The sequence below is a fragment of the Megalobrama amblycephala genome, linkage group LG16 (assembly GCF_018812025.1).
Source record: "Megalobrama amblycephala isolate DHTTF-2021 linkage group LG16, ASM1881202v1, whole genome shotgun sequence".
Lineage (NCBI taxonomy): Eukaryota > Metazoa > Chordata > Actinopteri > Cypriniformes > Xenocyprididae > Megalobrama > Megalobrama amblycephala.
Window position 1 is genome coordinate 30,432,701 of NC_063059.1, and position 27,179 is coordinate 30,459,879.

General features: G+C 38.0%; 2 pseudogenes; both read left to right on the forward strand.

Moving 5' to 3' along the window:
- Positions 1-382: 382 nt before the first annotated feature.
- Positions 383-9,638, forward strand: LOC125248374 (annotated as a pseudogene).
- Positions 9,639-14,853: 5,215 nt separating this feature from the next.
- LOC125248376 lies at positions 14,854-25,999 on the forward strand (annotated as a pseudogene).
- The last annotated feature ends 1,180 nt before the right edge of the window (positions 26,000-27,179 follow it).

Genomic DNA, 27,179 nt, shown 5'->3' on the forward strand with positions numbered 1-27,179 from the left:
ACTAGAGAGTTATCATGTTTCTCACTTTAGAATATTGATCCAAATAATTAGTAATTCCTTCTGAATGATTTGGTAATACTTCAGTCATTATAGTGGGTTACCATGACCTTCACTTTAGAATTAATTATACATTATGCATCATTCATGTTAATTATGGACCTGTATAAAGTAGTTCTTAGTAGTTCTCTGGGAGGTATGAAAAAACAGTAGTTACTGATTAGCTAATAGTGAACTACCACCTTCAACTGAACACTATTACTTAGGCTACTAATTCATTCATCAGAGTTTCTTGTTAGTTGATAATAGTAACTAGAGTGTTAATAATGTTACTCATTTGTTCCAGTGTAGTTATTCATTAATGAAGGATCAGTATTCTGAAGTGTTACCCTGACATTCAATAAGTAGCCTAAATTCTGTCACGTTTGTTTCACGAGAAAAGATGGGAGGGGCTATGACATCACTGAGTGAGTGAGAGCTTTAGAGAAAGTGAAACTAAACTGATCGACAACAGTCTGAAAACTGAACTATTTTTCTCTTAAACAACAGAAATTTTAATCAGATTATCTAAGATAACAGCTGATACTCACTAATAAGTAAGTGATAGTAATACCCAATATAAGGTTTTTTATAAGGTTTTTTAATGTTAGTGGTGCTTTAGTAACTGGAATATATTGGGCAAAACCAGGATTTATGCATTAGTCAAGTACAAAACTCATTTGCTAAATATTGATGTGTTTGCTTGAGTATGTCATTTGATTGGTTTTAAAGAAAAGTGGAGCGTGTGATTAAGACTTAAGAACCAGGAAGTATACGAGATTCAGAATAAGAAACAGAAGTGAAATCTGAAGTTGAACATTTTGATTACATTAAAAAAAGGTAAGTTAAACTTTTTTTTTTTTTTAAACTGTTGTGTAGGATAAAACTTTTTGCCAATTATGTGTTGTGTGTGGTGATTTTGTCCTATAGGCTTAAAGAGAAAAACAGAGAAATGGCACAATCATCAATAAAACAAAAAGAGGCCAGGAGGAAGAGTATGGATAAATCTCTAACAAGTCAGTAACTAAAAGAAAGAACTCACATCAAATGACAATTATTTTCTTGCATATATTAGCCTAATTGCTAATATAGTTGATGAGTTTTTGCTTTAGTCATTTTCATGTGTAAATCAGTTCTAAATGAAGGTGATTAATTGTGTTTCTTCATCTTCCTCTTCAGCTCTGTCATCCTCCAGTGGTCCTCTGTCAGAGGAGCTCCAGTGCTCGATCTGTCTGGATGTGTTCACTGATCCAGTCAGCACTCCATGTGGACACAACTTCTGTAAGAGCTGCCTGAACCAGTGCTGGAACAACAGTCAGATCTACTCATGTCCATTATGTAAAGAAACATTCAAAAGAAGACCCGACCTCAAGATCAACACAGCGCTTAGAGAGATTGTGCTACTCTTTAAAAGAAAATCTGGTCAGAGTAAATCTGAGGTTCTCTGTGACATCTGTGATGATATAAAGATGAAAGCCCTGAAGATGTGTCTGGTGTGTCAAAACTCTTACTGTCAAACTCACCTGGAGCCTCATCAGAGAGTCCCAAATTTAAAGAAACACAAACTGATCGATCCTGTGGAGAATCTTGAGGACTATATCTGTCAGAAACATGAGAAACTTCTGGAGCTGTTCTGTAGAGATGATCAGACATGTGTGTGTTTGCTCTGCGCTGTGACAGACCACAAGACTCACAACACTGTTTCTGTAGAAGAGGAGAGTCGAGAGAGGAAGGTAACAACAACAACAACAACGTTTTGACACGACATTTGAGTTAGATGGTGCTGAAGCTGTGTTTTCTGTCTGTAGCCTCGGCTGATGAAGATGCAGACAGACGTGCAGCAGATGATCCAGGACAGAATGAAGAGGATTCAAGACCTCAAACGCTCAGCAAAACTCAGAAAAGCGAGTATTCACCACAATGTTTTAATTAAATACAGTTGTGCTCAGAATTATTGACACCCTTGGTAAATATGATCAAAGATGACTGTAAAATAAATCTGCATTGTTTATCCTTTTGATCTTTAATTCATAAAATTAGCAAAAATCTAACCTTTCATTGAAGGAAAAGAATTTAAATTGGGGGGGGAAAATCACATTATAAAATAAATGTTTTTCTCCAAAACACATTGGCTACAGTTACTGGCACTCCTAAAGTTTTTTTATGAGTAAAATATCTCTGAAGTATATTCCCATTCATATTTAAAAAAAAATTAGCACACTAGGGTGACTAGTTCCACTGGAGTATAAACATGAGGAAACACAAAGGCCAAATTCCTGTAATCATTCATCACAATGAGAAAAACCAAAGAATATAGTTCTGATGTGCAGCAAAAGATTGTTGAGCTTCACAAAATGGCTGTAAGAAAACGGCTAAAGCATTGAAAATCCCCATTTCCACTATCAGAGCAATAATTAAAGGGGTACTTCACCCCTGGAAAGATGAATCTGTATTTAAAATTGGTCATTTATGTAGTAGAAATGTGAAATTATTTTTGAATTTGGAGCTTTCTAGACTGAGAAAAGGCAGAAAATGTATTTTTGACTAATGTGGATGAAAGACGACAACTCCCAGAGTGCACTTGTTTTGCTGCCCCTGCGAGGCCACGCCCAAACCACGCCTATCGGTTACAGGCGGAATTACCAGGAAAATTCAAACAACTAGGCTTGCTTTGTTACATATTAATTCTATAAATCGTGAGTTAGTTCATACATTTACAGCGAAATGGTGCTAAATTGCTTTGTACCTGGATGTACACCAAAACCAGGAAAGGACAAGTAAGTTTCCATCATTTTCCGATTAAGTTAAAGATTTGGAGCGATGTAAACAGTGGCTGCGGGACATCAAACACCCGAAGTTTGGAGATGACACCGTTATAGAAAACCTAAAAAACCGCAGAATATGTAGTCTCCGTTTCAAGCACGAGGACTACGAACCAAATATCCTTGCAATGAAGAGAACCATTCTGAAGGACACCGCGATCGATATTCACTTTCCCAGAGGACGAACAGCCTGGGCATCTGGTACTAAGCGTATTCGCCTAGAGGTAAGACTCGCTGATACTAGACTCTATTTCTGATAACACAGTAGCCTATATGTAGTGTTGTAGGTAGCACATAGGTAGCAGTAAAACTGCAAACTTAGCAAAGTAACGTTAGATAGACAATTACATATAAGTTGCATATAAGTTGACTGTTATCAAAGTAAAGCCACTGTTCTGTAAAACTGAGTTAGTCTATTTATCTATTTATGCTAACGTTACCACAAAAGCCTGTTGCTGTATTGGTTGAGATGACTGCAGAGACCGATAAATTTGTGAGATGAACCACTGATGTAGTGCAGACTATAACAAAATATGTTAAGCTTAAAAATATAATTGACACCCACTTTTGATAAAATCTTTGATCTATGTCTGTGAGTAACCTCAAAAGCGCATATGTATGGGCGTGGTGAAAAAATGCGGAACTACCTGCTATTACTGGCTGTAGTTTTAAGCCTCTGGCCAAAAAAGCCTCCGATGACACAAAATGACGATTTTTGCATCATCGGAGGCTTTTTTACAGAATAAAAATGCATAAATCTCTCATCTCGGGCTGATATGAAGGGGGAAAGCACAGTAATTCGAAAATACTAGTGGTATTCTACTAATACAAAGCTTAATGCTAAATCCTGAAGTAACCCTTTAAGAAGTTCCAATCAACTAAAGATGTTACAAATCTGCCTGGAAGAAGATGTGTGTCTATATTGTCCTAATGCATGGTGAGGAAAATTTGAGTGGACAAAGACTCTCCAAGGATCACGGCTGAAGAATTGCAGAGATTAGTTGAGTCTTGTGGTCAGAAAGCCTATAAAAAAATTATCAAACAGCACCTACATCCCCACAAGTTGTTTCAAGAAAAATCCTCTGCTCTCATCCAGAAACAATCTCCAGCATATTCAGTTGTCAGACAAGACTGGAACTTCAAATGGGACCAGCTTCTATGGTCAGATGAAACTAAAAAAGAGCTTTTTGGCGGCAAACCCACCAGATGGGTTTGGTGCACACAGGAATATACTGCTGGATCTTTAATGTTGTGGGCCTATTTTTCTGCTGGAGGTCCTGGACATCTTGTTCAGATATATGGTATCATGGATTCTATCAAATACCAACAGATAAAAAATCAAAACCTGATTGCTTCTGCTAGAAATCCAATAATGGGCTGTGGTTGGATATTCCATCAGGACAATGATCCAAAACAAACATCAAATCCAACACAAAAATGGGTCACTGAGCACAAAATGAAGCTTCTGCCATGGCCATCTCAGTCCTCTGAACTGAACCCTAAAGAGAATGAATGGAGTGAACTGAAGAGAAGAAGCACCAACATGGAGCTGGAATCTGAAGGATCTGGAGAGATTCTGCATGAAGGAATGGTCTCTGATCTCTTGTCAGGTGTTCTCCAAACTCATCAGGCATTATAGGTGAAGACTCAGAGCTGTTCTCTTGGCAAAAGGAGGTTGCAAAAAGTATTGAATAAAAGGGTATGATTAATTGTGAGCAGTGTGTATTAGAGAAAAACATTTCTCTCATAATGAGATCCCCCCCCCCCCCCCCATTTAAAATTATTATTCTCCAATGAAAGCTTGGGTTTTTGTAGATTTTTTAAATAAAAGATCAACAGTATTAACGATGCAGATTTATTTTCACAGCCTTCTTTAGTCATATTTACCAAGAGTATGAATAATTTTGAGCATGACTGTAGGTGAAGACTCTTGGCAAAAGGACATTGTAATAATTTGGTGCCAATAATTGTGGCCAACGTGAACTAGAAAAGATCAATAGATCAAAAGGATAAACAATGCAGATTTATTTTTACAAGCTTCTTTGTTCATATTTACCAAAGTTGCAAATAATTCTGAGCACCAGTGTATGTGTTTTGTAAAATTCCTTAGAAAGTAGAAATGTTACATTTCTTTAGAAATAAATATTAAAACAACTGTGACAGGAATGCAAAGAATGTGGATAGCCAAGATAATTTGAGTTCATATAGAAATCTCTGACTTTTGTTTGCAGACATTGGTATCTTGGCTAATCTGAGCACATGAGACACTGTTGAGATCTTTTCTGAAAGGATATAAATATGAGATTACTGGGGTGTTTTTTAAGGAAAAATATTAGAGAAGAAAATTATCCAAGTCTTTATGTGATGTATCTCCATTTAATCTCATTGCTGTCTAGGAGAAATTATTGAAATATCAAATAGATTGCATTTGTGATTTTTTTAATGTCAAATATAAAAGTTAAATATATTATGTATTATGTTTTCATTTGCTTTCTAAAAAGGGTACAGGAGTAACCAAAATAATTTATTCATTGATTTATCAGGAAGCATCAGAGAAAGAGAAAGCAGAGAGTATTGAGCTCTTCACCGATCTGATCCGCTCCATTGAGAGATGTCAGTCTGAGCTGCTGGAGAAGATGGAGCAGAAGCAGAAAGCAGCAGAGAAGCAGGCTGAAGAGCTCATTAAAGCGCTGGAGCAGGAGATCACTGAGCTAAAGAGGAGAGACACTGAGCTGGAGCAGCTCTCACACACTGAGGATCACCTGCACCTCCTACAGGTCAGTGGAGCTCCTTCTGTCTGCTCACATCACAGCAAAACACTCCCCATGCTGAGGGATTTCTGCTCTCTCCTGCTGTAGATTTACCCGTCCCTGAGCAGACCTGCACACACCAGCAGCTGCTCTGAGATCAGTCGTAGTGACACTCATGTGAGTGTGGAGACTCTGATGAGATCTCTGACTCAACTGAAAGAGACGCTAGATGAGAAACTCACCAAAACTGGTAAGAGAATGTCAGACTTTATTTTGACAGTAATGATCTTATTTAAAGTGGAGAACAAAGGGCACATGAAAGAATCATTAATCAAACATACAATGTAAACTTGCATAATCCACAATGTCTCCAGAGACCCCAGGCAAAAAAAAAAAAAAAAGTTTAAACTAATGTAATTTTACACAGTTTATTAATGTTTTTACTAATGTTTTTTACTGCTATTTGTGCAGTTTATGGAGGATTTATATTTTTTAAATTTATAAATATAAATTAAAGAATATATTTTTTAAATAGGTTTTTATACAAAAACTGTCTTGTTTTTTTAATGTAAAATTAACTTTATAAAAGACCCACATTTGTAACTGTAATTCATGGGGATAACATGGATCACTTGACATGGTTGTAAGATTTAATCTCTTGGAAAATGCAGTTTTAAAAATAAAAAAATATCACTTTTATCCAGTAGATCCAGTAGATTGTGCCATTTCACAATCACAATTATAGCAATAAAAATTACCTTTTATCAAAGTTTAGCATTTTTTTTTTTTTAAATAATGCATTTGTTTTTCTATAATGTAATGTTACATTATAAGAATCAAACCTGAACAAGATGTTACAAAGAGAAAAGTTGGAGTCTTTAGAGTTTATTTTAATCATCTGTTTTTCATATAATTCTACAAATCTACACTTCAGTTACTAACTGTAACAGAACTAAAATTAACAGAAATGATCAGTTATGTTACATATTGAGCACAAATACATGACATGAACATCAAAATGCAATGAACTGAACAGCAATAACAAATAAGTAAATAAAGCACATGGATGTGTGTGTGTGTGTGTGTGTGTGTGTGTGTGAGCATGATCATTTTGCCTTATGGATGTTTTAAAGTGTGCCACTTCATTTCTGTCTATGTGTGTTCTGCGTTGTTTCTGATTTTTAGGGATGAATTTTGTCCATTTTCTAATCAACAGCACAAGTGTGACTTTTTTTTTACACTAACATAAAAACAAGATATCATTCCAATTAATTTTTTTATCAGTAGATATCGAAAGTGTTGACCACCAAATAAAGTCTCATGTCATTTGGACAAAGAGAATTTTTTTTAAATAATTTCAGCAAACGTCATTTGGGGTCAAAAAGACCCCGAACAGAGGGTTAAATTGCTTTATTTTAATCCTTGCTTATAGACATAGAGGAAAGTTACCTCTTTTATTTCAGCAGAGTGATACGTGTTGTATTGTGAGTATTACATGACATCATATCTCTTACTAGTGGAAAGTGAAAAGATATACAACCTGCACCATCAAGTATAAATACATCTTTCAAATTCTTTTTCCGTGTCATCTAGAGTTAAAAAAGCAAACAAAATTTGCAATACATCGCAATATCGAATCGCAATCACAATATATATCGTACTGGCACCCAAGTATCATGATAGTATTGAATTGGGAAATGCATGTATCATCCCAGCCCTAGTGATTTAGAGGCAGCAATAAAGAAAACCAGAGGAGAACAAACATCCATCAGAGAACATAAGCTGAACATACAAATATCTCATAATCTTTTATTGTCATTAGTCTCCACAGAGCTGAAGAAGATGCAGCAATATGCAGGTAAAGTCTTTTGTGTGTTTGATTACATTGATGCAAAATAAGAGTTTAAAATCATATACCAATACATTTGTAAATGATACAACTCAATACATTGTTTAGACTATAAATGTGTGGTATTGAGAAGTTGTGATTCATATCTTTCTCTCTCTCTCAGTGGATGTGACTCTGGATCCTGATACAGCTTCTCCATATCTAATCCTGTCTGATGATGGGAAACAAGTGACACTTGGAGACACTGAGCGTAAACTCAAAAACAACTCAAAGAGGTTTGACACTTGTTGCTGTGTCCTGGCAAAAGAGGGATTCAGCTCAGGGAGATTTTATTTTGAGGTGCAGGTAAAGGGAAAGACAGACTGGGATTTAGGAGTGGCCAGAGAATCCATTAACAGGAAGGGAAACATCACAGCAGTTCCTGAGACTGGATATTGGACTGTTGCTCTGAGGGATGAGAATCAGTATCAGGCTTGGGAATCTCCTCCAGTCTCTCTGTCTCTGAGAGTGAATCCTCAGGTAGTTTGGTGTGTTTGTGGATTATGAGGAGGGTCTGGTCTCCTTTTATGATGTGAAGTCCAGATCTCATATTTATTCTTTCACTGGTCAGTCTTTCACTGAGAAACTTTACCCATTCTTCAGCCCTTATGAAAATAAAAAAGGTAAGAATGCAGCACCGCTGATCATCTCACATGTCAGATAAAATACATTTACACCCAAATATTAATAAGAATATGAAAACAATTTTTAGTGCTATGAATTACTTGTTATGCTTTGAAAATCTGCTGTAATTTTTCTCTTTTTTGGCTGTAAAATGTTCATTGTTTTTCTGAAGGGTCAGAAATGTTTGCTCAAGCCACATTATCTTTCTGCTACTGTAATCCAGTATATACAGGAATAACATCTGATAAACAATAGCAAACATATAAACAAATTTCCCACAGCTCCTGTGGTCGAGTTTGTCAAGCATTTCTTTCCACTTTTTCATTTGAATAAAAATGGGGATGAATATATGATGCAGAAACTGCCACCACAGACTTAAACAGCTTATAATAATGAATCTTAAAGTAATGATTTTATCTAGAAGTTAAAACCTGTGTACAAATATGCAGTGAAGTATGTATGTGAAAATATGTATGTGAAAATATGCAGTATAATTTGTGACTAAACATCTACATAATGATCTAACACTTTTAATATAGAGGTACATTTTGTGTATATTGAGACATTGTGCCTCATTTTCATGAGAAAAGATGGGAGGGGCTATGACCACTTCAGGTGTAAACTGTTCAGGTGCTATTGTTGTTTAATCTTATGATTGTGTGGTTTCATGGAATGTGGAATGATTTTCTTCACAAATAAGAGATAAAAGGAATATCATAATTTCAGTGCTGTAAGGGGTGTTGTTGTGCTGGTCAGATGAAGTCTGAACATTGAAAAGTATAAATTTAACAACGATTATTCAATAAACCCTGCTGAATTTTTTTAAAGGTGCAGTATGTGATCTGGGAAATGCTAACGTTAGCCTGCTAGCATATGATCCCAGCCTCCCTAAAAATTGCTGGCCAAAGCCATGCCTCCTCCCAAACACGTCATGAAGGCACGCACACACACACACACACACACACACACACACACACACACACACAGACACAGCTGCTCTCAATACTAACCGGCAAAGCGTCACAAGAGACGTCTCATGTCTCAAAGCACATAACATTACAATAAATGAAAACAAATTATTAGAGAGCTTGTACCTGACTGCTGCAGATTCATTTCAGTGTTAATACTGTTGACATGGATACGCATTAATATGAATCTGACTGAACAGCTCCAGTTAGAACGTCACAGGTTTGTTTTGATTCAGTAGGAACTGTAAAAGGTGACTGCTGTTTTTTTTTTGCAGTGCTCCATGACTGAGGTCTGTCTGTACAAACTAGCATGAAATGCGCTGACGACATATGATGTCTGCGTGAATGTAAAAACATTTGTAAAAACATCAGTTGACAGGCATGTAGGGCATCGTATTATTTCATTCGGACCAAATCTAGAGATTGGATAAACATTTTATGGTCCTACGCCTTCCATACATGATATACACTATATTGCCAAAAGTTTTGGGACGCCTGCCTTTACGTGCACATGAACTTTAATGACATCCGATTCTTAAAGGTGCTAAAGAGGATGTTTTGTTTTATACATTTTTGCAATATTACTTGAAACTGTCTTTACTAACTGATAAAAGACTATTTATTAGGTGCACTGAAAGGAATAATATTAATATACATCATCTGTGCACGAGGTAGGGCCTTAAAAACATCAGCCAATCGTTTACGCGATGATCGCGTAAACGATTGGCCCTCTGGCTTGTCAATCACTGCCATGACGATCCATGTGAGAGACGAGCGCGGCTGCGCGCTCCAGTAACTTTCCACACTCCACAGGCGCCGCATGCAATGTTTTTGTCAGGAGACAGGAGTAACAACATAATGTTCGACATAATGAATCCAAGGCTTTAAGTCGCGCACACACTTAACGATTGTAAGGCCGATTATGAATGTAAATTGATACTTGTGACTGATCGCGCTCAAACGCGTCCAGTCAGAGCCAGTTGCGTTCAGTCTGCGATTACAGTCGGTGTTCAAATTCCATGTGAAAGTATATAAATCTGCTTCAGGAGCAGGAAACAATCGCTGTATGTTGAGCATAGTCAGAATGTTTTAGCTAGTCGTTAAATGTGTGCCCGGCTTAATAACACAGCGAATGCCGGTGGTAAACACTCGTGTTCCGATACTCGTGCACGAGTTTTGGGAGCCGTTCCCTCTAAATGAGCTGTGAAGGAGGGGGGTTGTTCTTACCCATGCGCTCATTTCAAAAACTCAGTCGACAAAAAGAACCTCTTCAGCACCTTTAATCTGTAGGGTTTAATATGGAGTTGGCCCACCCTTTGTAGCTATACCTGCTTCAACTCTTCTCTGAAAGATTTCCACAAGGTTTAGGAGTTTATGGGAATTTTTGACCATTCTTCTAGAAGCACATTTGTGAGGTCAGGCAGTGATGTTGGACTAGAAGGCCTGTGCCCGGTTGCATAAAGCACCTAACAGAATCAGAATGTATGAACCATGTGTGTTCCATATGGTGTCAAAGTTGGGTTTTGTTAAATTAATGTAAAGTTTTTTTTTAATGAAGTGTTTCATTATTGCAAAATAAATGAGGTGTTCTGCTACTTGTGTGTGTGGATCTGTGAATTGTGTGTAGTGTTTTGAGCCTTGTTTTTAAAATTGTGCTTAAGCAATCGTAAAAAACTGTAAGTTTGGCTGAACTCATTGCCCCCAGACTCCCTCATAGTCATACCATGGACAAGGACATAGTCAACTAGTGGCACGAATTTCATCTGAGACTCCTTGCACCTCATCCTCATCCTCTTCCTCCTCCATCCTCTGGTGTCCTCGACCTTTTCAATCACATCTCTCTGGATCCATTGTTCCAAAACTGAACTGATTCTGGCTCTTTTATCTCTCTATTGAAGGTTCTAAATGACAACATGGTGTAGGCAATGAGAAATGAAGGGATTTGTGGAAATGGAATTGTGGAAATGGAAAGGAATCTGATTCATGTGTCAAACCAGAGGAATAGTGTTTATAGTTTAGGGAAATGGGTGTGCTTTTTGATAAATGGTGTTATGGTTTTGAAATTTTAGTTCAAAAGCCTGATTATAATGTTTAAGCAATCGAGAAAAACTGTAATACGACAGTATCTGTTAATTTCTGTTGTCTTCTTCTAGCTCCACATACGCGCACCCCTTCACACCGAGGCGAGGAGAGACATCCGTGCCTTCCAAAAGGGGAAAAAGGGTCAAGGATCACATTCCCTAAAAGAGACCTTTAAAATCGTGATCTGAGTAGCATTAGGACAGTGTTTTAAAGTTGTAGTTTGGTATTGCAAACTGAAATCATGAAATCAGTAGAGAACTGTGTGGTGTGAGAACAGATATATCCATCCCTGTGTTCAACTCTGGTGTGTTTTGTTTGGTTTTTTGAGCTCCCCTTTTACAACTTGGTGGATATCGAAAAGAAACAAGAAATTAAATGAAGCCCTTAGAGAACATGATGATGGAAAAATACGAGATGGGAGGAAAAATTACATTTCAATGTTGTATCGCAATAGAGTTGCATTCCCATAGGAACGTTGTAGTTGCTCACAAATTTGTTGCATTATCTTGCGCGAGTATCGTGATCCACTGAGAAACTTTGCATTCACAAGGCATTGAAATGTTATTTCCATCAAAAAAGTTTTGCAAGCAAATGCAAAGTTTCTCTGGGGACGCCAAAGTTTTGTGAGCAAACGCAACATTTTTTGAGGGGACGCAAAGGTTTAATATTTTTTTTTCTATCACCATGTTCCTCTAGGGGCTCTGAAAAAGTTTTCATAGGACCAAAATGGAGATGCATGAAAAATGTGAAGTAAATTGTATTTGGTTCAAGAGGCCTGTCCACCTCCGTCAAAGCAATGTAGACCACATAGCCTTGTAGACCACCACTGTCTGCCAGCAGCACAGCTCTCAACAGGGCTCGGCTGAACCTCCGCTCAGCCGGACACAGGGACATGCAGTCTTGTAGTCATCTACAAACCATGGTTACCTCAACTTCTCCACAAACTACCAGTCAGCAACTACAACAGAGAAAATGATTGCATTAGGGTCCTGTAGACTCCGTATGAACATGCTTTGAGAGAGTGTGTGTGTGTTCTTTAATACTAATATAATGTGTGTGTGTTTGTGTGGATGCTGTGTGACTGAGATATGATATATACTATATATCCCTTATGTTGTTATGTCTTAATACCCTCATATTGTTTCACTTGTTGCACTGCTTCAGCTGTTATGTTAAATTGCGACACTGGGTATTTAATTTCAGTTTTTTGGAGTGTCATCATCACCTCCAGTAATGGTTTATCCACCATTTAGATTCGGTTGTCTAGTCTTACCAGCTCAGCCAGCCTCTAAACTGCCTCTCACTTTTGTTAATGGAAAAAAACAAGACGGCTCAATAACATTTTGGAGAATATCTTTGTATGATATATACTAAAACTGTGTGTGGGTTTGTTTAATTTTTCAGTTTTTAAATAAATAATTCACTCATTGATATTATTGCTAGTTGTTTTGTCTCAATTCTGCTTGTGTAAGATTGTTGTGTGTTATATATATGTCATAACCTCGTTGCTGAGGTTTTGCAGAGGGAAAGATTTTGATGTAAGGTTGTGTAATTATTTAGATTAAGCAACCAGTGAGTTGAGTTACTTAAAATGATTTGTTTGATCAATAATAATGACTGAATCTGTTGACATGTTAAAGATTAATCCACCAGGTGTCACTAAATAGTAGTTCATACAGGTTAGAGAAGATCATCTTGTTTCTCTTATCTGAATCTACATTATAACACTTTCTTTAACACCTGTTTTACTATCATTTCCAGTCTCATATGGGAATAAACATTCAGAGGAGTAGGTAAAACACAAGATGTTAATATGTAGAGAATGTAGTTATAAATGCAGTTGTCTGTTCCATTTCTATAATAAAAACACATGTAGTTTTATATGATTAGTTATGTAAGCGATTAAAATGCAGCACTCAAATAGGTCAAATGACCATTAACAGCTGGACAGAAATCCAATCATATTTTATTACTTTTTTTTTGTATTCACCTTTTTCCTGACATGCCTTCTGTATTTAGAATTATGGGAGGCACTTCCGATTTGAGGTAATTTAATACTTTTACACTTTTATGTTATCTTTTAATGTTTGATGGTTGAAGGGCAACTAGAATAATGTCACTTCATTATATCGTAATGACATTCGTAGAGCGAGGCTTACAGTTTAACTGAAGTTATTCCCAAAGCTTCATAGGGAGTAGGAAAAAGGTGGATATTTAATACTTTGCCTTAATTGAGATCTCATTCAGACAGCAGCAGAAGTCACTGTTCTTGCAGTAGGAAATTGCTGATGGACTCCATCATCTACAGTATATAAAAACATTTCAGTCCAACTGGACGTCATTGAAGACATCAACAGTCCAGCCTCACAGTCATTCTGAACTCCAGCATCTCCACTGCTCACAGATCATCTGCTCTACATAAACACACGATCACTACATGAAGAAGTGTGTTTCTGTGGAGTGAGGGATGGCCATTACAAATCTCCAAGACAGCAAGTACACATTGAGGCTGCAATTTGGGTCAGGGGACAATGTTGTGTCTGGATGGTACACCTTGTTTGGTTTTTGCCTCTACTATGATTAGGGTTGAATGAGTTTTACTAAATAATACAGCATTACAGAGTAAGAAACTTAAGTCTTAAACCTCTAAGCCAGTGGTTCCCAGTTCTGGTCCTGGAGGAGTACACCCAACATTGCACATTTTTGACATCTCTAACGCACACATTTGAGGTCTTGGGTCTTTAATGAGCTGATGAATTGAACAAAGGGTTTTTGATGGGGTACTTAAGGATTGAGAACCACTGCTCTTAGCAAGTCTCTATTATTATATTGCATACTGTAGGAGTAGCCCTTCAGGACTAAAGTTGCCCATACCTGGAATAAATGATTGGAAATAGTTTCATGTTTTTAAGTCCATGCACAAAAGTGTTATTTCTCTGAAGCTGAATTTTATTTGCTTGTCTTTTATTGACCAAAATCCATTTCAGACTCTTGAGGAACTTGGAAACAACGACAGTTAAAGGCCAACAGAACAGCGATGGGTTTCTACTATCATGACAGTTTGCTTCAGAATTGATATTTTATTGTTAAATTAAATGTTAACTTTACCAACATATAGGCCTAAGTCGTTATTATTGAACTGCTTCAAAATACAGTCTGTCAATGAAAACACTGTTGAATCTTTTACAGTTACTGTACGAATAAAACAATATTACGCTATGTGACACACACAAGATGATTACATAACCATTTAATAACTGTAAAGGTGAATTAAAGCTTTAGAGGCATAGCAAAAGCATCAATCTGTATTCAGATTTCGGAATGATTACTTTTGTACACACGTTGAGGTGTGTTGACCGACCGCTAAATCTATTCACTACTCGCCTATAAGAATGTACTGGGAAATTTAATATACATTCCTTACTCCTCAAAGATTACTTATTAGAATGTGTGGGAATCCCAGTATGGCGGTGGCTTGGATGAATTAAATCAACTTTATGAATCGGACCACCACACAGGTTGCTTTGTACTGTACTGTTATATAGCCTTGTGCTTTGAGGAATTATGTCTTAAACATTGAAGATGTTTTCTACAGTACAATCTGACATTCAATTGGCCTACGTAAGTAAATGCTGTTATGTTTCATGAGAAAATGGGAGGGGCTATGACATCACTGAGTGAGAGCTTGAGTGAAAGTGAAACTTAAACTGATCAACGACAGTCTGAAAAATTATTCAGTTAATCTAAAGACCACTGCTGATACTCACTAATAAGTAAGTAATAGTAATAACCTATACGATTTTACTGAATGTGTTTTGAATGTTAGTAGTCTGCTTCAGGCTAACTAGAATAAGCAATACCAGAATTTATGCATTAGTCAAGTACACAACTACAGTAGTTTGCTAAATTCTGATGAGTTTGCTTCATTGAAATGAGAACTGTATTGAGAGTATGTCATTTTTAAAGATTCACGAGTTCACATAAAGCCTACATATAAGATAGAGTGAAGTAATGCGTATTTGGCGTGCTGTCCAATTTTGGCCCGAACCCAGAGTTCTCCTCGGGTGTGGTAATGATAGATAGAACTAGAAGTGGGGAGATGGGGTGGTGGAGGGATCCCAGCAAGCAATTTTATGTCTATTAGACGTCTAATAGCAGTCAAAACATAGCCCGGCCGTCTAGGCTAAAACAAGGCAAAATTTGGGCTGTCAGTGAAAATCTAATAGACGTCTAACCATAACTCAAAAATAGACTAGTCATCAATTAGACGACTACATATATATGTCTAATAGACAGTGAATATGGATCTAGGCTAAAATAAGGCTGAATTTGGGCTGTCAGTGAAAATCTAATAGACGTCTAACCATAACCCAAAAATAGACTAGTCATCAATTACACTACTAATGAATGATTACATCTATACATGCAATAGACAACAAAATAATGGCTAAAGGATTCTTTTCACTTAAATATAACAGGTTCTCATAAATGACAATCCGTCCAAACAAATTAAATATAAACGGTTTTATTTAGAAAAAGAACTCAAGATAATACACAATGATAAAAAAATAATAAATTAAATGTTACAAATACAATACAAATAAACATTAAAAGAAAATTACAACGAGTAACATAATAAAAATATAAAAAAAAAAAAAAGTTAAATAAAAAATGTTAACAATATTGTTTGGTTTATAAAACAACCTGATTAATTTTCAGTTCCATAAATTCCATGTTTTATGTAAAGCACTTTGAATTACCTTGAACATTGTTGTTGAAATGTACAAAATAAACTTGCCTTGCCAAATCAAAAACTCATATTTCATAATGATTAAAAAATATACAAGACTTCCATAACAAATAATAGTAGGGTGCACAAGTTTCATGTTTACCCCCTTGTATTTAGATAATAGTGAGTTTTAGGGCACAAGGAAACACTACAGTACATGTGCATGTATGTCAATCTTCTCCAATAGGGTCGTTTTACTCTGAGTCTGCACTGTTACCCGCTAAAATGTCACGGTTCCTACACATAATGTACATAAATAATAAACACATGTCAAAATGAAAAACACAGATACTTACAAGACCAAAAGCAGGAAAGAATTTGCTTTAACATTTGCTGTTGCTTGCTCTTCGTCTCCAACAGTTGTAAAATGCGGAAATGTTTATCGCGAGATCTGGCAACAGTGATCGAGAGCTAACGTTCAAGTCTCGCGTTGCCAGTGGTCATGTCTCAGTAGAGCCACAGTTGCCATCTAGCGGTTGAGAATTGTAAAAAAATTTTAACTTAAAATTAAATACAGTCATATATGTGTGTGGTATATAATTATAATTAATATATGACTTGGCTATACCCTGATATATATATATATATATATATATATATATATATATATATATATATATATATATATATATATATATATATCAGGTCCGTAGCCAGCCAATTGAAGGGGGGGGGGGGGTCTTTTTTTCAAAAAGTGGACCTTTTTGCAGTTTTTATCCTCCTTTTGTATTTAATTATGAGGTTCAAATACTTCATTTTGGTGACCTTTTATATGCACTAATTTGTGCTGGATTAGCTTGTCTGCTGGTATCCTAACGAGCACACTTTTTGATGCACCTAAAATATTTACTGCATTGTTGTCAAATTGCTTCCTCATGTAGCCTACCATTTTTTTTTTTTTTTTTTTTTTTTTATGCAATATATATATATATATATATATATATATATACACACACACATACAGATAGATAGATATGGATGTAATAGATATGTACAAGATTAAATGCCAAGATCGGTAGTTAATAATAAATTGTTTAAATTTATTTCAAAGTCCAAATATTTATTATTCCTTCTTGTAGAGACTGTTTGATTTAGTTTACCCTAAATGTTAATTAATGCATTAATTATCAAACATATATTAACGCATATAAGGCTTCTGTTTTCATGCATGAATCCCTATGACTCCTGTCGTAGTTAAGGATCACTCTTCATTAGTTCATGATTAGTTCATATCTTAACTAATCATGAGTTCATGTTGAAGTAACTATTAATTCAGGTATTAGCTCATGGTTATTCATGTACTGTTATTGTAAAGTGTTACCCTAAATTCTGATGAGTTTGCTTCATTGAAATGAGTGCTGTATTGAGAGTATGTCATTTTAAAGATTCACGAGTTCACATATAATTAGATAGAGTAAAGTAATGCGTAAGGGCTCCGAGCTCGGAATTTTGGGCCGAACCCAGAGTTCTCCCTGGGTGTGGTAATGATAGATAGAACTAGAAGTGAGGAGATGGGGTGGTGGAGTGATGCTGGTAAACTGTCAACGAACAGAGGCCAGTCTGCAGTATACAGGTCCTTCTCAAAAAATTAGCATATTGTGATAAAAGTTCATTATTTTCCATAATGTAATGATAAATATTAAACTTTCATATATTTTAGATTCATTGCACACCAACTGAAATATTTCAGGTCTTTTATTGTTTTAATACTGATGATTTTGGCATACAGCTCATGAAAACCCAAAATCTCAAAAAATTAGCATATTTCTTCCAACCAATAAAAGAAAAGTGTTTTTAATACAAAAAAAGTCAACCTTCAAATAATTATGTTCAGTTATGCACTCAATACTTGGTCGGGAATCCTTTTGCAGAAATGACTGCTTCAATGCGGCGTGGCATGGAGGCAATCAGCCTGTGGCACTGCTGAGGTGTTATGGAGGCCCAGGATGCTTCGATAGCGGCCTTAAGCTCATCCAGAGTGTTGGGTCTTGCGTCTCTCAACTTTCTCTTCACAGTATCCCACAGATTCTCTATGGGGTTCAGGTCAGGAGAGTTGGCAGGCCAATTGAGCACAGTAATACCATGGTCAGTAAACCATTTACCAGTGGTTTTGGCACTGTGAGCAGGTGCCAGGTCGTGCTGAAAAACGAAATCTTCATCTCCATAAAGCTTTTCAGCAGATGGAAGCATGAAGTGCTCCAAAATCTCCTGATAGCTAGCTGCATTGACCCTGCCCTTGATAAAACACAGTGGACCAACACCAGCAGCTGACATGGCACCCCAGACCATCACTGACTGTGGGTACTTGACACTGGACTTCAGGCATTTTGGCATTTCCTTCTCCCCAGTCTTCCTCCAGACTCTGGCACCTTGATTTCCGAATGACATGCAAAATTTGCTTTCATCCGAAAAAAGTACTTTGGACCACTGAGCAACAGTCCAGTGCTGCTTCTCTGTAGCCCAGGTCAGGCACTTCTGGGGAATGCGGCACCTGTAGCCCATTTCCTGCACACGCCTGTGCACGGTGGCTCTGGATGTTTCTACTCCAGACTCCAGAGTCCACTGCTTCCGCAGGTCCCCCAAGGTCTGGAATCGGTCCTTCTCCACAATCTTCCTCAGGGTCCGGTCACCTCTTCTCGTTGTGCAGCGTTTTTTGCCTCACTTTTTCCTTCCCACAGACTTCCCACTGAGGTGCCTTGATACAGCACTCTGGGAACAACCTATTAGTTCAGAAATTTCTTTCTGTGTCTTACCCTCTCGCTTGAGGGTGTCAATGATGGCCTTCTGAACAGCAGTCAGGTCGGCAGTCTTACCCATGATTGCGGTTTTGAGTAATGAACCAGGCTGGGAGTTTTTAAAAGCCTCAGGAATCTTTTGCAGGTGTTTAGAGTTAATTAGTTGATTCAGATGATTAGGTTAATAGCTCGTTTAGAGAACCTTTTCATGATATGCTAATTTTTTGAGAATTTTCATGAGCTGTATGCCAAAATCATCAGTATTAAAACAATAAAAGACCTGAAATATTTCAGTTGGTGTGCAATGAATCTAAAATATATGAAAGTTTAATTTTTATCATTACATTATGGAAAATAATGAACTTTTATCACAATATGCTAATTTTTTGAGAAGGACCTGTATATACCTCTTGTTGTTGGTTGAGTATCTGAATGCTTTCCACTTGTGCTAATTAGTTTAATTATCTGCACCTGCTCCTCCTGAATTTTGTTAATAAAACATCATAAGGTGGAGTGTGTTGTCAAGACCTAAGAAGCAGGAACTACATGATACAAGTTAAGCTTTACATTACAACTGTTGTGTAGGAAACTTTGTGCTGATTTTGTGTTATGTGTGGTGATTTTGTCCTATAGGCTTAAAGAGGAGAACAGAACAATGGCAGAATCATCACCAAAACAAAGCAATGCCAGGAGGAAAAGTATGGATAAACCTCTAACAAGTCAGTAACTAAAAGAAAGAACTCACATCAAATGACACTGATCTAGGCTTTATTTTTTGTATTATTCTAGCATAGCCTACTAATTGCTAAGATAGTTGAAGAGTTTTTGCTTTAGTAATTTTCATGTGTAAATCAGTTCTAAATGAAGGTGATTTATTGTGTTTCTTCCTCTTCGTCTTCAGCTCTGTCATCCTCCAGTGGTCCTCTGTCATAGGAGCTCCAGTGCTCGATCTGTCTGAATGTGTTCGCTGATCCAGTCAGCACTCCATGTGGACACAACTTCTGTAAGAGCTGCCTGAACCAGTGCTGGAACAACATTCAGATCTACTCATGCCCATTATGTAAAGAAACATTCAAAAGAAGACCCGACCTTAAGTTCAACACAGCAATTAGAGAGGTTGTGCTGCTCTTTAAAGGAAACTCTGGTCAGAGTAAATCTGAGGTTCTCTGTGACATCTGTGATGATATAAAGATGAAAGCCCTGAAGATGTGTCTGGAGTGTCAGATATCTTACTGTCAAACTCACCTGGAGCCTCATCAGAGAGTCCCAAAATTAAAGAAACACAAACTGATCGATCCTGTGGAGAAACTTGAGGACTATATCTGTCAGAAACATGAGAAACCTCTGGAGCTGTTCTGTAGAGATGATCAGACATGTGTGTGTTTGCTCTGCGCTGTGACAGACCACAAGACTCACAACACTGTTTCTGTAGAGGAGGAGAGCGAAGAGAGGAAGGTAACAACAACAACAACATGTTTTAAGACATTTGAGTTAGATGTTGTTGAATCTGTTCATTGTCTGTTTGTTCTGTCTGTAGTCTCAGCTGATGAAGATGCAGACAGACATGCAGCAGATGATCCAGGACAGAATGAAGAGGATTCAAGATCTCAAATGCTCAGCAAAGCTCAGAAACGTGAGTACTTGTAAATGTGAGATTACTGGGGTGTTTTTTAAGGAAAAATATTAGAGAAGAAAATTATTCAAGTCTTTTATTTTGAACCCTACTTAATCTCATTGCTGTCTAGGAGAAACAATTGAGATATCAAAGTGATTGCATTTGTGATTTTTTTTTTTTTTTTTTTTTTTTTTTGTAATGTCAAATATAATTAAAGAAGTTAAATATTCTGTGTATTATGATGTTTTAATTTGCTTTCTAAAAAAGTATAGTAAAAATTATTTATTAATTGATTTATCAGGAAGTGTCAAAGAAAGAGAAATCAGAGAGTATTGAGCTCTTCACTGATCTGATCCGCTCCATTGAGAAATGTCAGTCTGAGCTGCTGGAGAAGATGGAGCAGAAGCAGAAAGCAGCAGAGAAGCAGGCTGAAGAGCTCATTAAAGAGCTGCAGCAGGAGATCACTGAGCTAAAGAGGAGAGACACTGAGCTGGAGCAGCTCTCACACACTGAGGATCACCTGCACCTCCTACAGGTCAGTGGAGCTCCTTCTGTCTGCTCACATCACAGCACAACACTCCCCATGCTGAGGGATTTCTGCTCTCTCCTGCTGTAGATTTACCCGTCCCTGAGCAGACCTGCACACACCAGCAGCTGCACTGAGATCAGTCTTAGTGACACTCTTAGTGTGAGTGTGGAGACTCTGATGAGATTTCTGACTCAACTGAAAGAGACACTAGATGAGAAACTCACCAAAACTGGTAAGAGAATGTCAGACTTTATTTTGACAGTAATGATCTTATATTTGAAGGGGGGCGGGGGAAGGCACATACACATGAAAGAATCATTAATCAAACATGCAATGTAATCCACAATGTCAAAAAAAAAATCCATTATCAGTTCAGTTCAATTCACATTTATTTGTATAGCGCTTTTCAGGATACATATCGTTTCAAAGCAGCTTTACAGAGAATGCATGTCAACATTACAATTTAGAGAATGCAGTTAGCTAATAATGTAATAATTTAGGCAATTTAATTTACAATCACTGTTAGCAGTTTAATTGAAGGTAGAAGCAACGAGCTCCTGGAAATAATGAATTACTTATTAACAATAATTAGGATATATAGAAAATTGTGAATGTGCATGTTGAACCAGATGTTGCGTCATCTTAAGTCCTAGCAGGTGTTGGTCATCCGAGGTCTTCTTAAGAGGCTGGATCCAAACTGAAGCTGATGTACTCTCTAGTCACCTCGGACAGGCGTCCCGAGGTAAAACAGAAAAGCAAATGGAGAATAATTAGCGTAGCTGCTGTTCATAACATTAATCAAAGATAGTCATGTGCAACTGATCTGATATGAGATGCATTATATGAATGCTTGGCTAAAGAGATGCGTCTTTAATCTACACTGTAAAACATTGCTGTAAAAAAGGCCAAATTTCTGTAGTAACACCACTATGTCCAGCTGCGTTCAGCACTCGGTTAGTGAGGTCTGATCGCGCTCTGACAACTGAAGTAATGTCTAGCACTCATTGAAGTATAAGCGCGAGACATCACTGCCGTTGTCAGAGCGCGATCAGACCTCACTAAGCAAATGCTGAATGCAGTTGGACATAGTGGCGTTTTAAAGGTAAAAAATGATATAAATACTGTTCGGTTTCTCGCACAAACCGATCGTTTCGTGTCTTATGACATCAATGTGTCGTCACGAGCCGCAGGGTTTAATTTGGATTTGTCTATGCAAGTTTTTTCAACTCTTATTGTTCGAGTTCCCATTCACTCGCATTATTTGACTGACAGACGGCAGCAGTTGGAGTTAAAAATCATAATTTGTGTTCTACTGAAGACACAAAGTCACCTACATCTTGGATGCGCTGGGGGTAAGCAGATAAACTTCAAATTTTCATTTTTGGGTGAACTATCCCTTTAATGTCTTCTTTTATCTTCAGTTGATTTCGTCTTTTTTCTGATCTTGTTTCTTTTCCTTCAGTGATTCTGCTTGTTAACAGCAGGTGTTTGTCACTAATTCTCAATCATCACTTAATCACTGAATTATCTCATTAACTTCAACAGTGCTTCAGTGTTACTCTGACACTCTGTAGTGTGCACATATATAAGTGTTCATTAAACACTGGGGATTTTGTTGTGGCGTTTAAAGGGTTAAAGGTGTAAGATGAATAAACACGCACAGCAAAACACTTTTCTACAGTAATAAACTGTAAATTCATTTTACAGCAACAAACTGTAGAAAAACAATAATTTACTGCCAACTCCAGTTTTCTGTAAAATCATGAAAAAACAGCAATGTACTGTAAAACGTAACAGTCAAATTTATTAAATGAAACAAGTTAATTTCACTGAAGTATTAGTGAAAGTTAATGCAACTCAATAATTGATCAGAGTAAATGTTGAATTGAAGTGTTTATGTGTTTTTGCACTAGATGTTGGTGTTTAATGTTTTGTTGGGATTTAAAGGGTTTCTCTTGTCTGGGTTTGTCACCATTGTGCAGAAGAATAGAGCCTGTGCTTCAGTCAGTGATGATCCAGAAACACTGATGTTATGCTGCATGTCGTTTTTTTTTTTTTTTAAAGGAAGTAAGGGGCCGTTCACACAGAACGCGTTTTTCTATTCCAATGCGCTACTTTCCTATTGTTTTTCTATGTAAACACGCGCTTGGCGGACGTGCATGACCGTTACGCTCGCGTCTCTTTTGCAGCGCCTCTCACATGAGCGCCGCGTTTTTAAGACGCCGTGTCAAGTTAAAAGAATTTCAACTTTTACACTCAGCGCCACTCATCAATGTCAGTTCCAAAACAGTGGACCAATCAGAAGAACTTGGAGGCGGGGCAAGCGTTGCGTGTTGGCATGACAACTGTTTTATATAATGCAACATGGCAGAGGAGGCGCTCATTATCTTATTTTCTTTTTTTCCATGTCAAAACTTGTATCTGTACATTCTGCAGTTTGCCTATTTCTATTTCTGTTATTGTCGTTATTGCATCACGTCTCAAAGGCGCGTCTCGAGACTCTCGCGTTCTATGCTGCGCTTTTTTTAAAACCACTCCTGAGCGCTGCGTCTCGCGTTTTTAGACGCAAAGACGCGTTCTGTGTGAACGGCCCCTAACCGTGTAGTTGCTGATGCAGTGACAATCTCTTAGCTAATTGTAATTGCACATGTGCTGTTATTAGCTAGCAATTGTCTGCAAGAGATTATAGCTGACATGATGTTTTTAGTTTTAATGATTTAGTTTAATTTGGTTATTTCTTTTTTTAGTGGACTCAAACGAAATACGTTCAAGTGAATAATATGCTCATAGTTATAAATATAAGTTTATGAATTTAAATGGCAGTCATACAAATTTAAGGCAGTTGATTTCTGTGAATTAAATTAGTTGCCGAGTTTTAATTGAGTGCATGGTATTTTTACAGCAACATACTGCAATGTAGATTACGGTAAAGAACTGTAAAATTAACAGTAAAGTACTGGCAACTTTTTTTGCCAGTAATTACCTGTAAATTCACAGGAAAAATTTTTTTACAGTGTAGATTTAAACTGGGTGAGCGAGTCTGAGCCCCGAACATTATCAGGAAGGCTATTCCAGAGTTTAGGAGCCAAATGTGAAAATGCTCTCACTGCTTTAGTGGACTTAGCTATCCTAGGTACAACCAGAAGTCCAGAGTTTTGTGATCTTAATGAGCGTGAAGGATTGTAGGGCGACAGAAGATCGATAAAGTACACAGGAGCTAATCCATTTAGAGCCTTATAGGTCATTAGCAATACTTTATAATCAATACAGAACTTAATGTGACTGAACTCTACACTAGAATTACAAAAGGAAACAAAAAATTGTAATACATAGCAATATCAAATCGCAATACTTCATAATAATCACAATACATACCGTATTGGCACCCAAATGTTGTGATAGTATTGAATCAGGAAATAGGTGTATCGTCCCAGCCCTAGTGATTTATAGGCAGAGGTAAGGAAAACCAGTAGAGACACAAACATCCATCAGAGCACATAATCTGAACATGCAAACTGTTTTAAAGTTCTCTCATAGTCTTTTATTGTCATTAGTCTCCACAGAGCTGAAGAAGATGCAGCGATATGCAGGTAAAGTCTTTTGCTCGTTTGATTACATTGTCACACAATAAGAGTTTAAAATCATATACCAAAGTACATTCTTTTAAATCTTAAATTTGTTGTATTGAGAAGTTGTGATTCATATTCTCTCTCAGTGGATGTGACTCTGGATCCTGATACAGCTCATCCAAAACTCATCCTGTCTGATGATGGAAAACAAGTGGCATGTGGAGACATTGAGCTTAAACTCCCAGAAAACCCAGAAAGGTTTGACACTTGTCCCTGTGTCCTGGCAAAAGAGGGATTCAGCTCAGGGAGATTTTATTTTGAGGTGCAGGTAAAGGGAAAGACTGAGTGGGATTTGGGAGTGGCCAGAGAATCCATTAACAGGAAGGGGATGATCATAGCAGCTCCTCAGGATGGATACTGGATTGTAGTTCTGAGGAATGAGAATCAGTATCAGGCTTGGGAATCTTCTCCAGTCTCTCTGTCTCTGAGAGTGAATCCTCAGGTAGTGGGTGTGTTTGTGGATTATGAGGAGGGTCTGGTCTCCTTTTATGATGTGGAGTCCAGATCTCATATTTATTCTTTCACTGGTCAGTCTTTCACTGAGAAACTCTACCCAATCTTTAGCCCTTGTTATAAAGAAGGTGAAAACGCAGCACCGATTATCATCTCGCATGTCAGATAAAATGCATTTACACCCAAATATTAATAAGAATATGAATATAACTTTTTAGTGCTATAAATACTTGACAAACAATGTTTTCCAGCTTTGAAAATCTGCTGTATATATTTTTTTTCTGCTGTAAAATGTTCATTGTTTTTCTGAAGGGTCAGAAATGTTTGCTCAAGCCATTTTCTTTCTGCTGCTGTAGCTGTGAAAGTGAAATTACATGTAAAAGGTTGTATCTCAACAAACATCTGTGTTCTAAGATGAAGAGATCATCTAGTATAGGTCTATACAGGAAGAACATTTTATAACAATCACATATTTAATTTCTGATTAAAGATGAGGCAGTGAGGACAGATGTACAGGAGCAGGTACCTGCATGGTACTGTTTTCTGTTTCAAGTGCATTTCTGAAGTACATTCATGCATGCTTTTTGAGTCCATATTTCCCACAGTGACTGTAGTGGAGTTTGTCATGATTCTCTTTCCACTTTTTCATCTGTATAAAAATGGGGATATAATGCAGAAACTGCCAGCAGAGTTTTAAACAGCTTATAATAATGAATCTTAAAGTAATGATTTTATCTAGATGTTAAAATTTGTGCAAAGGCAAACATTATGACAAAAAAGCAATAAAATTTGTGACAAATCATCTACATAATGATCTAACATTTTCAATATAGAGGTACATTTTGATGTGCTTCATATCCATGAGAAAAGAGGCTAATAAACAACAGAACATTTATTGGCAGTCTAAGACACTGTTATGATATAGACACGGAGGCAGAGATAAAAGCAATCCAGGTGAGTTTATTTGAATAATATGAGAACACAGAGAGGTTATGACTGTTATCAGGTACTTGAGAGATGAATTGAGAGTAATACTGTCCTTGTATGGCTTGTTTATCCAGGAGCTGAGATGAGATGAAGAGAGACGTTGGAGACACTCACACACACAGAAGGGTAAGCACATGAAGGGACCAGGAGACGAAGGAGATGAAGGAGATCGCTGGAGCAGGTAAGTCTGATGAAGGGGAGTCCTTAAGGTAAGCATTAACACAAGGTATTGCAAACGAGACCGGACAGTGAGTGTGTGTGAGTGTGGTGGTTTTGTAGTGCTGGTGATTGCAGAGTGAATGAGATGCAGGTGGCGGTGATTAGTATGCTGGTGATTGGGTGCGTGGGTACTGTGGTGAGGTGGAGCCTGGCGTGTCTGTGACAGTACCCCCCTCCCACGGCCCGCTCCTGAGGGCCGCGGACCCCGACGTCGTGGTGGTCTTCCCCTGGGTCGTGGGGCAGGTCTGTCTGGATGGTTGGTATGGAAGTTCTGTAACAGAAGAGGATCAAGGATATCGTTCCTGGGAATCCATGAGCGTTCCTCGGGGCCATAGTCCTCCCAGTCCACGAGGTATTCGAGTTTACCACCACGGCGCCGGGAATCCAGGATCTCGTGGACCACGTAGGCTGTGCCGTCTTCTAGGAGAAGTGGAAGGGGGGGCTCGGCGGCTGCCACGTCAGGCTCTGTGGAGGGAACAACAGAAGGGTGGTGAGGTTTGAGTAGGGATACGTGAAATGTAGGATGGATTCTACTATACTGTGCCGGGAGTTGGAGACGATAGGTGACGGGGTTGATCTGCCGAAGGATGGTGAATGGGCCAATGAAGCGGGGACTCAGCTTCTTGCAGGGCAGACGCATCCTGATGTCCCGTGTGGACAGCCAGACCTTCTGCCCCGGCTGGTAGACAGGAGCCTCGGAGCGTCGAAGGTCGGCTGCCATTTTGCGTCTGCGCAGGGCCCTCTGCAGCTGGTGGTGAGCTGAGTCCCACACCCTCTCGCTCTCCCGGAACCAGTAATCGACTGCCGGAACGTTGGAGGGTTCCCCGTCCCAGGGGAACATCGGGGGTTGGTAGCCGAGTACGCACTGGAAGGGTGTTAGTCCAGTTGAGGCTTGGCGGAGGGAGTTCTGTGCGTACTCGGCCCAACCCAGGTACTGGTTCCAGGAGTTCTGGTGGCCGTGACAGAAGGTACGCAGGAAGCGGCCGATCTCCTGGATCTTCCGTTCCGTCTGCCCGTTCGACTGAGGATGGTATCCAGACGATAGGCTGACGG